Raw genomic sequence first — 12,798 nt, 5'->3', positions numbered from 1 at the left:
TTTTAAAAGCCTGGATATATTAACCTCTCAGCTGCCAACCTTCAGCATGGACTGACCTGATCTCCAGCACCCGATGCGTAATGAATTCCAAACCGTGCATATTGTGCTGGGAGGTTTACAGATGTGCACGCTGACCGTGCTGCCTGCGAAGGCCCCACGCTCAGATCCTAAGAGCGGAAGGAGGAAGCGTGAACTGGAGTGAGCCGTTTGGCCGTCGTCCCAACATGTTGCTTCTCTGATTACACTATCTCAACATTCATTTTCCAGGTTGATCCTCCACCAAGGAGGTCATGTTTTCACCCCTGTACTTTTGTTGGTTTGTTGGTTTGTAAACAAGGCTACATAAAAACTACTGGGCAGAATACCATGAAACCTGGGGGAGTGATGGGTCAGGCATTTAATTTTGGTTGGTATCAGTGAATGGATCCAGAGATTATTTTTTTATTATTAAAATGGCGAGCTGTTTTTTTTCACTCTTTTCAGATTTTATAGCTGACATCTCTGAGCGTGTGTGCAATTTGGTACCTATTCCACTTTCGCTGATACGTCACATACGTGTATATGTCATTCATTGGCACTGTTATTTGCATGTTTTTCTGCAGCACCTGAAAGCTGCATGGGCATTAAGTGTAAACATGTTTGTGCCAACAAACCTGACACTTGTTGCAGTTACGTTACCTCGGGCGCAACCAAATAAATGAAGCAATTTGTGGGATTTGTTCACATCTGCCTCAAAGGACTTTTCTCCTCCAAACGTAATCAGTCTGTTGTTGCAGAGCACGAGGAAAAAAACAACAAACCAAAATTCGCCTGCGAAAACTAGATAGATGCACTGATCAGTTTTGCCACCCCCCCCCCCCAGAGGCAAAAAGAAGGACATAAGCATCGCAGGACAAATTTTGTTAATACACATCATTTGCCAAAGCTAGAGAGAGCAAGGCAGGAGGAGCCACGGGTGGCAAAGTGAGGAAGGAGAGAAGGGAATGAGGAATTGAAGGAAACTGTGAAAGGGAAGGCAAAATACATTTAGAAACATTGGGATAAAATGAGGAAGGATCACACAGAAGGGGAATTATGGTAATAGCAAGTGAGAGAGAGAGAGAGAGAGGGGACATAAATATCACAGTGTATTACACATCCTCTATTCTGAGTATTTATGCAATAAAGAACTAAAAAACACAGAGGTAAAAGTGTTTTTTTGTTTTATTCACACCTCTTTTTTATTTTTCAAAACTGCCAAAATATTCCTTTGTTTAATAATCATGCAAATGAATAATTGAAATTCAAAGCGGGAGTGAGGAAGCAAGAGAGATTTAAATTAACAGAGAGACACAAAGAGGGAGGGGGGGGGGGGCAGAGACGCTGAGTCAGTTGAGGACAATTTAGCAGCATTTCCAATGTATTCGTTCTACTCGGAAGAATTGGCCTCTCATTCTGCAAGTTACTTTGTCAAATCCTGGAAGGTCTGGTTCCATTAAAGGACTGTTAATCACATGAATCCCTTGCGGCTTCGTTTTGGTAACTGGTAGATATGGGGATGTAGGGAAAACAGCTCTGGTCCTAATTGACCGGCGGATAACTCTGTGAAAACGTACCGTACAACTGAAGCGTACTTTGTATCACAATAAAAGTCACCCGCAATATCATTTTCTGTTTTAAAAAAGTCCATCCACCCTGAGTCACGGGGACGTCACCAAAAGTAGAGACTATTCTGAATACATGTAGTGACAGCTATATATCCAGTTAATCAGAGTAAAAACCCGACTCTGCAGTTCCACTCTGCTCTTTTAATGTCCTTCAGTTCACAGATTCACTCTCATCATGTACTTTTCCTCGCACAGCAGGCAGCTGTTTTCAGAGGAAACGCTCTGCGAGGCCGACTGTTCGCTGCCTGTACCAGAACCAAACAGTGCGCAGGTAAAAGTGAATAAAGCTTGTGAACAAAGTGACACATCTTTCCCTGGGGAATTGGCTGAAATGAGAGCAGAGTCAGAGGAAGAGTAAGTATTGGACTTAGATTCATCAGAAGCTACTTCACATGAATGCTAATGTTGCTCCATAGCGGCTGGATGTGTTGAAAGAAAGTAACGGTTTGCTAACAAGTGTGCCAACTTAAAGGTTTTCAGGTTTAAACAAGTGACCTGGAGGGAAACACATGGCATCAAGCAAAGGAAAGGAAAGACGTACACTCATAATTCAGAACTAAAAATCAATGTTTTGTTTGTTTTATAAAACTGTAACAACGCTCTTTTCAATAACTGTTATTGAACTGAACTTAACAGAAAAACATTGCTAGTGAATGTAATCTGTAGTTCTGCTGTATTGTTCAATATCAGCGCTCTGGTGAGTGAGCTGCACACTCAGTGGTGGCAGGAGAGGCAGGCTTGTGTAAGAGCAGGGGAGTTTCAACAGGACACAGGCAAAGCGGGCAGATACCTGAGAACCCGAGCTGAGAGAGGGCCCCTGAGAACGGCAACAACAATTTGCAAAAGCACCCTTAAATTCCATGATCAGCTATTTACAGAAACGTGCAATGACACCATGGTCAGAAATCCTCTAACGAGACCCCATGCCAGACATTTTCTGTCAAAAGCTTCTTAATTTTCATGATTTGGTTGAAGACTAGAAAGTCTGAATGTGAGTGTGTCTATTTGGTTTGGTTTCTTTCAATGCAGGGCCCATTTGCCTACAGGGCCCCCAAAACCCCTTTCATAGCTTGAAGAAATGTTACCAGTCAAATCTGTTTTTGCAGAAAATTGCAGTGCATTTTGAAATTAAGCTCACAAACATGAAGCAGCCGTACTTCATATAAAAAAACAACACATTTCTGGGAATAAATTGTCCACAATACACCGATTTATGGTCAATTTACAAACCAACGCACAAATGAGCACATATTCCATTCGATTCAGTCTGCAACTAATGGACCAGGATAGCACAGTTAAGCTTCTGCGATCTATTTCCTGTCCTCCATTAAGGCCTGATGACTTATTTCCTGTGCTTCTTCCAAGCAGATCTCTCTGCCGACAGGTGACACAACATTAGGAAGATAATCAACGCACAACACAATGAAGCACACTCTATATGCATGAGTGTGTGTGTGTGTGTGTGTGTGTGTGTGTGTGTGTGTGTGAGAAAGTGAATACATTCATATTTATGTTTCCTCATGTTCCCATTCACATGTGTGGGAGTGAATAATGAGGCGTGCCCCGCCGTTAACATGGTGTAAGTAGGTGTTAACTATGACAGATTGCGCTGCCACTGGTGACCATGGTTGATCAGTCAGATGGTCTTTACCTCTCCGCTCCTCGATTATTTCACAGTCACATAATTGTATGGATGGCAGTAAATCTCACATCTCATTTCATGCGCTTGATTTCACCTCTAATGTTGCAGCGGTTCCAATTTCAATTTGTTGTATCCCTATTTTTTTCCCCGGAAACCGGAGCTAACACCGAATGAGCAGCCGTTGGCTGTCGCTGTTTTACCTAAGAAACAGGTCACTCATGTGGACCAGTGTAGCAGTAAATGCAAATATTAGAGAAGTGACATTTATAGCATATTCCTCCTGCGCTCCGGTTTGAGGTGAAAATATAACATGTAATTAACACAGGTCAAAATCTCAATTGAAACTGTGAAGGTGGTTTGTTTACAGGGTCAGGAAATCGAATCAAAATGTTAAGTGTCAGCGATGCACTGCAGACGTTTTTTGCTTTACATGTTATTATTCAAAATGAATAAATTGTGCGTTCATAGTTCAACTACTGACTGTTTATACAAAGACAGAGAAAGCAAAAGTCGAGACACGATATGTATTTCTGATCTCAATAGTAACAAGAGGGTTTTTTTTTTTTTCAAGGCTTTAGACTCCATCTCAAGAGATGAGATTCAAGCTTGAAACTCAGCTCTTGAGAACTGATTGAGCCAAACAGATAAGTGCTGAGTCCATCAGTGACTGGAGATTGTTTGGAATCTTAAAACACCTGAAGCAAGTGATACAGGTTTTATATAAACTAGGATTCTGCACCTGGGTTCCACATGTTGCCTGAAATGTATTATGAAACAGGTTTTCAGTAAATATTCAGTAGTTAAAATAAACTATTCAACAGATGTGGTAGATAACTATATACTATAGCTTACTGTATTTTTCTTACAGCAGTGATGTGTTTTTAAACTAGAAGATATAAAAAGAGCTCATACTGATGTGAACCCTCCAAGCTGGACCCTGCTGCCAAATATTATTAAAGCTTTAAAAAAAAAAAAACATTGGATTCTACAACTCCCATGTGGGAACATAATTTCTACTCTCTGGTAAACACATCTTTTAAAGTCCACGTTGCTACTGTAATGAGAACACGCTAACACTCACACTTAAAGGAGAAACATTCTGCTCATATTCAGGTTCATAATTTTAATTTGGGGTTGAACTTTGGTTATTCAAAGAAATACTGAAAAGTGTCATGTGTCTCCATTAATACTCATTTAACTAAATTATGTTAAGATAAGAATCAATTGTTAGTATGTTGCTGATTAGCACTAAAAGCAGGGTTATTATATCATAAAATAAACAGTACCCTTTTAGCAATTATACATGTCCCTACTTATACAAGACATTACCAACAAAGTCCCCTTTCACCAATGTTCTACAGACAGACATTTAAGTAATGGACACATTTGTGACACATCAGCTGCCTGCACCTGAAGAGGAATCCATCTCTGCCATTACCAGCATCCTTCATGCTCATTGAACTCCCTCCATTAAAATGTCAGACTTATAAAATCTACCCCTGTCAGCCCAGTCAACTAATTCCTACCCTGATCATCCAGGTCTGACACACTGCCCTGAAACAGGCGTCAGGGCTCGCACGCATCTCGCAGCTGCCAACACCTCTTAAATGTCGTCACCCGAGTTTGGCTGCAAAGCTGCTGAACCAATGATCTGCAGGGCACTGGCATGCACAGTGGTAGTGCACAAAGCACCTCTCCAATTACTATTTGATAGACCAATGGCTAAATAAATTAGCAAATGCATGAATTAATGATTTGCAGGACACAACGTAAAGCATCCAGTAGCAGCAGCTATCGTATTGTTTGGATCACAACACAGTGTGTAATGTTTTGAATCTTCTTTAAAGCCCCAGCAGCTCTCTGGCTTGCGTTATTTTGTGTGTGCTGCCATATAAATGTATTCATGTGCGTTCTGTGTGGTTTTATTTGACGAGAAGATTGACACCTTCTGCTTCTCATTTCTGTCTGTGTGTCTTAAGACCATGTTTAAAGATGGATGACATGATAGTTAACCAATATTGAAACCAATGCATTCCAGCCCCCTGGTGGCTGGCTGTAGTAAAGGTCATAAACGCTGCCTCCTCCATGTTAGTTATTACCAAACAAACACTGGAGGAAGCTTAGACACTTTGTCCATCTTTATTTACCGTCATTGGTGTTAAATGTGAAGGCACGGCCAGCAGCCTGGCTCTTTCCAACAGATACAACTCAAAAACAGACAGATATAGGATAGTGATAGTGATTCATTAAGTGTACTTCGCAAAATATTTAGATACTGGATTCATTATTACTACGTTCTGCTACTTGGATTACCAGAAAACATAAAAGGATTGCGTTTGGAAACCGACATTAAAAAATAGCACTGACTCCAGAGTCCAGCATGTTGGAGAGCTGGCAAGACTAGTACCGTCTTTCCCAAAAGTAGCTGAGAAAGTTAGTTAATCTATGAGTGTGAAACTATTTTAAGCCTCCAGTGATCTAGTTTTAACTTTTCTGGAACAAAATTTTGTTGCTGAGCAATATTTAGCCAGACTGCTCGGTGTGAAGGGAGAGCGAGTGAAAGAAGACGTGTATAGGGAGAGGGAGATGGTGGAATCAGTCTGATGCCAAGAGCTGCACGCTGACCCTGATTAAATGCCTCCACTAACTCACTGGGACCACTGATAAGACATCCTGGGTGCTGTGCATGTTATATGTGTGTGTACGGGAAGCAGAACAGGAGATAAGGTGTGTCTACACCTGTGCATGTGTGTCAATATGAGTGTGTATGTTTGTGTGTGTCCCAACACCAATTCTCCTGTGTAAACATGCTGACCTGGCACACTTTGAAGTTGGCAAGAGCCACAATAATCTCTCTCCCTGTCACACACGCGCACACACAGACACACGCACACACACAAAGCTAGAGGCGAGACTTAACACTGGAAACCATCTTAGCATGTGGCCACTAACGCTAACACTCGTACAAACACGTGCACACATGCAAATCACGCAAGCACAAACATTCACCTGCAATGTCACAGAAAGTTGCATCCTCTTTCTCCCAGACAGAGATACAACTAAAAACTAAGCTAAGCACTAAATGTGTGTGTGTTTTGCTGCGGGTGCACACCACTCTAGAGTCGATGACACTCAAGCCTCAGAGCATCTTTGGGTCTTAAATCAGACATGCTGACTTCCTGGCACAATCATCTGAAACTCGGAAAATGCACAGAAGTCTCCGTGATATCCAGACCTCACGTACATTTTATGCAAGCTTGCCCTCATTGACACAAATTATATCTAAGAGTGCTATTTTAAAATTAATAAAATCATTTGCACGTCATATTTGTGATATATGGTGAGTGTCTGCTCATTTATAAAGACAGGTGATGTGTCTCCACTTCCAGTCCAACCAGCCAGCAGTTAAAACTGTTTCTGGCCATGTGTCATTACCTCAATGTGTCGGCCTCCTCTGTGGAGATAGTGAATCTACGTGGGACACACACTGTTAGAATATGTCTCAGCCAGGCTCACTGACTGATTCTTTCTTATTTGGGTCCAGGATTGAAAGAGGTTTTGAAGCCCCCGATCACATACAAATCTTCTTAGGGTATTAAAGTGGGGCAGAACTTTTACCACGCAGGATTAAAATTGAGTTCATGTAATCTCACCCTGGGATCCAGACGCACCAGTAAACTTCTCATCGCACATGAACCGATCACAAACAACCAAAAAGTAATTTCGACCCAGTTTTAGAAACTGCCGGTCTAAGGGAAAGGAAATCTAGGGTGGGGTGATAGAAATGGGAAAGTTACTGGGATGTTGTGTGTTTACTTCCTTTTGTCGCTCAGAAGATTGCAGACCTCCCCCCCAAGGCCCAGCTGCACCAAATTACAAACAGTCATCAATCCGCTCAATATGCCTGATTTCTTCAAGACATCTGCTTTATTTCCTCAAAAACATTTCAGACACACAACAATGAAAACACAACCTTCTTACTTTTCAAACACTTTTCCCCTGTTCAATTTCACTTTTCTAACTTTGCCTGTTATATAAAGTGGTTCCTCACTCTGCACAATCAAATAAAATGAGCAATGCCCTACATGAGTAATAGAGGGAATACAAATTTGGTGGAAAAGAAAATAAGTTAGGCAGCTCTTGTTAATTTCCCTCTTTGGTTCTCCTCACTGCGTTGCCAGATATGCAGATTCCAGGCAGCGTTTTGGCCAGCAGGCAGATAATCATGTTAGGGAACAATTAACTTGGTTGTATTGTTGAATGTGAAGTCAATCCCTCACAAAGAAGCATTCAAAACACCTGGCACCCACAAAATATCTATGAGGACCAACACGATGAAGTTGAAAGTGAAAGTCTCTAAAAACTTCAAACCAGGCAACTGCAAACTGAATATCTCATAACAAAGTACATCAATTAAAGTGAACCCTTCCTCCTCAGCACCACTGATGCGGTGACTTATCTCTGTCATATTACGGTAATGAAACAAAATAATCACAGAGAAGACTGACGTCCAATATATATTTCAGCGTTGGATCTTTCCAGCATCAAACAGGAGGCGGCTGTTCTGCCAGCTCAGTGTCACAAATGCTTCTTATACAACCAGCTGTAGAACAAACAGCTCATGTTCCTGTGATTTGACGTTCTGTCGTTAAAAAGACTGTTTACGTCTGATGCCAGTATTTTACAGACTCAGAATATTTATGTTTGGGCCAAAAAGGTAAATGGAAAAATTCATGAATGATTCAGTGTTGCCATAACAGTATTTTATCCTTTGACACAGTAATGCTGGTCACTAACATTTGCTATTTAGCACTAAACACAAATCAAAGCTGAGGCTGATGGGAATGTTATTAGCTTTAAAGGGTATTTAGGCTGCGTTCGAATGCACGGATACAAAGTAATATACTGTCTCTGGCCTCTCATGAATCTCTTCACGTGCTGCATTGAGCTTATCATTTACATACTCTACTCTGATTGGACAGTTGTTTTCTGACACAGTTGTGCAGTTTGTTCACAGTAGAGCTTCAGTTTCTGTGGACTTTCTCCGCCTGAACCCTGGCGGGAGCGAGCGGGAGGGTTGATGACGCTTCCTAAATCACCACAGACACAAAATGACAAAAACAAAAAAAATATATATATATCTCCCGGTGAAAAAGCGGTGACACACGAGCTGACGACACGTAGGGTGCTGTAGACATGATCATGTGATCTCAGCAGCAGAGTAAATACATCACTTCCTGCCTCTGCCTGCTGCATCCGGCTGCTCCACCTCCCGCCTGAATAATGCAAAGGATTTGTTGCTGTTGTGAACGTGTTTGTGCAAAGAACCTCCCGCTGTGTTGTGCATGTGTGAAAGTCAGACTCTGGGTAAACTCGGGGCTCAATTCTACTGACTTTACTTATCATGCCTGACAATGTCTTTTCTTAAAAATCCAGCACTCAAAACTGTTTTCATACGACAGCGATGACAAGACTGATGGGTATTGTAGTCCTATATCTGTGCTGAATGCAATCCCCTCTCTAAAAGTGTAGTCGAGCAGTAAAAAAAAACTCTGAGCCTTCATTTCAGCAGGCATTAAAAGAAGTGCAACTGGCTCTCATCTTGTTGTTACTCACATTGATTCCGACCACATTTGCATAATGTTGAATAAATTCTCAATAAATAGCAGCCTATTGCTGTCCCAGCTTTTCAGTCCCCATGTTTAAACAGCCGTAAACCAAAGAACTCAACAAATCATTGCCCTGATGTTGGCACGAGATGAAATGTTATGGGATCACCGAAAACTATTACACTTCCTCCCTGAGGGGGGAAACAAACAGGGACGTCTAATCCCAATTTCACATTTGGCAATTCATAAAACAGCTGAGACGTTTCGGTCAAAGCTACAAGGAAGAAGGGGAGAAGGACACGACAGGGTCACCAAGGTCAGTGGGGTTCATCCTCTGCAGACCATGAATGTCTGTCATTGCATGATGCAATATTTACACACAGGTATTGACACTTGCAGCTTTGTTAAAACTGCAGTACCCTATAACAGCTAAAACAACAAGCAGCCACGATGAAAATTCATGTAAAATAATAATCGGCCGGTTGTTTGGGTGTCAACAAGAGGAAGTCACCTTTAAAATGAGTCGTTCATGATGCAGAGGCTGAAACAAACACGTTTGACTTCCACCACAATGTCTCTCATCTGACAGGGAACACTTAAACTGAGTTAATAAACCCAAAGAATATGCCTTTAGCTACAAAGCAGCTAGTGTTGCTCACAGAGGCCTGACTAACTCAATGAGACACGTCCATGACAGCTTGTTGTGAGAAATAAGCCAAATATACACAGGTACGAGAACACTGTCTGGAGAAGAATGAGTGTTGAAATTACCAGGTATATTTAGAAATGCACACAGGGAAGAAATGTAGTGTATGGATGTGAAACAATACTAGAAATGCACAGAGCGAGGCAGTACTTTTGAAAAAAAGGACGAATAAAACCTGGTGAGGAACATTTGTTTTTGATATTTAAAGATTCTAACATCGTCGACTTCAACCTGTGGAGAGATATTGAAGAACTGAGACACAACCTGCTGACTGTCAGGAATAAGAATAGTATAGAATTGCTCATATGAGTGTGGCTAATTCAATATGACATCTCTCTAACAGGTATTCTGGCTACTTAGAGGATAGGACAGAATACAAAGAGTACAGTTATCACAGGTAGAGTGTAAGTGCATTTACATGTGACTATAAAAGAAATTAAGAAAGTATTATTGATATTAAGAAAGTGCAGCAGGATAAAGTTAAACTATTTAAAATGTATTACTCTATGGTCCCGTGAAATAAAATAAGTGTTTACTACTAATATGCAAAACATTATAAATCTGGTGTGATAATGTGACCTAAAGATAGTATTGAACTCCAGCTGAATTTGACAGTTCAAACAAACAACAATAACCACATATGCGATCTTACGTAATGCAGGATCAACACGTCTCTATTCTGAAACCCATACACTGTGAGGAGCTTATTCTTCTAATGAAATCCGAGGCTCGACCAGCCATGCCAAGCTCTGTGGAAACCAGGCTAATCAGTAACCAAGCCTTTAGCCTTGTTTGGTCCCAGGAGCCGAAACTACACCACTACAGTCTTACAAAAGTTGGAATTAGAAAAAGTCTTGCTGAGCGATGATAATGTATGTTTTGTATTGCATGGGCTGATTCTGTCTCATGATGTTGTGACCATGAGACTTACAACAGCCTAATCCACTGCTGTCACTCTGGCCTTTTGTCACACATGGTGTAGCGTTACATCTACACGTCTCGTTTCAACAATACAATGACGACATCTGAATTTAGCGGTGCCTATAGCGACGATCCTGTAGCTATAGCTGACTAACCAGGCTGAATCATATGGTGGCCCGAAACACTTTCACACTCTGAAAATCCATTTGTTTCAAAAACTTCTTCCACTGCATCATCTTTGAAATACATCTCGGAATAATAGAAAATGTCTTGTATTGATTTTCTAATGGCTACGCTCAAACGTGTGACATTTTAATGCATTTTTAATAGCTTGGGTTGGCCTCACAGTCATTTTCAATATACGTTGGTTTGACGATTGAAAAACAACAACAAGGAAAGTAAGATTTTTGAGGATTTTTTTAAATAAAAGACAAATATGAGAAAAACAGGGTGACTAAAGCCAGGGGTTTCTAATTATGAACCCTGGGGCCCAGATTAGCAGAGTTGTATCCTGCCAAACAGTTTCTCTATAGAATCCCAGGTGAATATGATTCAATGAGCTGATGACTAAAACAAGGACTCAGACTGAGAAACTCTGGAATGAAATTAAACAAGTATATTACAAATCCTGCTTAAATTAAAATGGTAATGCCTTGCTATTATTGGAAACAAGTCAGCAGTGCTTTGTTCTTAATATCAAGTTCTCTGCATGTCTGAGCGTGTTTAAATGTTAAATTAAAAAACACTCTGAATTTGTACTCCAGATTACTTTCCAAGGAACCGTTCCCAGAGAGAGTTTTAAGAGAGCAGATTAGTGATGAAATATGTGCTGTTACATTATTAGCATTAATAATAAAGACATGATTTAATTGTTTTGAACACAGTATTGAATGGAATTAGTTGAATTAAGAGTTGTTTGGGAATTACTGTAAGACCTTGTGACAAAAGCATAAATACAAATTATTTGTTTTAATTAATAAATAGTACTTTATGTGTGATTTTATTGATGCATTTCCACTGCAACAATCAATTCATGTCAAATATGATCACAGCAAACAAACAGTAAGTTGTATGGATATATAAATTAAAGAACTAAAGTAAGATAATACGAAAGGGGCTTTTTTAAATGGAGGGAACCAAAAACTAACGAACTAAATGTTCTACCACAACAAATATCTCTTCACAGACAAGCGTCCCTCAAGACTTAGCAGCAGATATTTAAATCGAACTTCTGGTGCTTCTGTCATCCAGCGTGACTAACAGGATTTGACATGGTGACTAGTGAACGGGGGCCCAGGTTCACAAAACACATTCTGTCTGTCTGAACCCCCCCCCCCCTCCACACACACACACACACAGATAGGTGCTTACGTACATTAGCCCACACACACAATCCCACCCACCAAACCCACTCACACACAGGTAGAAAGCAGCTGCACATAATCCAGTATGAACAGTCACTGGGACTCTCAGATCCATCTGCTTCAGCGTAACACACAGACACAGCATTAACACACACTTGTGTATTTATGTCATTACTGGTCATTTTAGCTCTACCTGTGTGTACAAGCCTCTTTCACACATGACTGAGCCTCACATGATAGAAGTGTTCATACTGTGGGCTGTGTTGACACCCGGAGCAGGAGAAAGCTCATAATAAGGCAGGTTACTGTAAAAATAAAAACATCATCTTGTCTTTTTTTTTTTTTTTTAACCACTTCCACCTTCACCCCCACCTCATGTCACCTCTGACTTTCTCCCCCCACATGCTCCATACCGAGGAGGTGACAGCTTGCCGTAATTTAAAGTAATCGGATGACTCTCTCTCTGCCTTTATAATCCCAGACACACAGGCTGCTCGATCCTGAAGGGACCGCTGTAGGAGACAGACCCTGTATTTATGTGTACGGCAGTGGAGCAGCTGACACTCGCTTTCACTACTTGTTGAAAATCAACTATAACCCCACTGTATTCCACAGGAGATGGCTGATGCATGACAAAATCTAACACCCACCTTAATATCAACTTGAAAATCCAACAGGGGACACACATGCAGGGTGGTGGAGGCTACATGAAGCAAGAGGTGAAGTTAACCCAGCTTGTGAAATGCATGAAAGCAGCGTGTTGCATGTGAAAATGTGCTGTTGTCTTGAATTCATTCTGCTCAAAATTTTTCCACTTAAGCACCGATAATCTCCTGCGCCTGTTTCAGCACCACGGACAGCGAACGCATCCCGCAACACTCACGAGGAACAAAAAAAAAAACCGCAACTA

The 12,798-nt window shown here is 41.0% G+C and overlaps 1 protein-coding gene across 3 annotated transcripts in view; it reads right to left on the bottom strand.

Moving 5' to 3' along the window:
• LOC109626731 (protocadherin-15-like) overlaps positions 1-12,798 on the bottom strand; it is a 203,125-nt gene that overhangs the window by 112,702 nt on the left and 77,625 nt on the right. The window lies entirely within an intron of this gene.

This window comes from Paralichthys olivaceus, chromosome 21 (genome assembly GCF_024713975.1).
Source record: "Paralichthys olivaceus isolate ysfri-2021 chromosome 21, ASM2471397v2, whole genome shotgun sequence".
In the NCBI taxonomy this organism is placed as follows: Eukaryota; Metazoa; Chordata; class Actinopteri; order Pleuronectiformes; family Paralichthyidae; genus Paralichthys; species Paralichthys olivaceus.
Note: the sequence above shows the minus strand (reverse complement) of the source record. Positions and strands in the feature narration are given on the sequence as shown.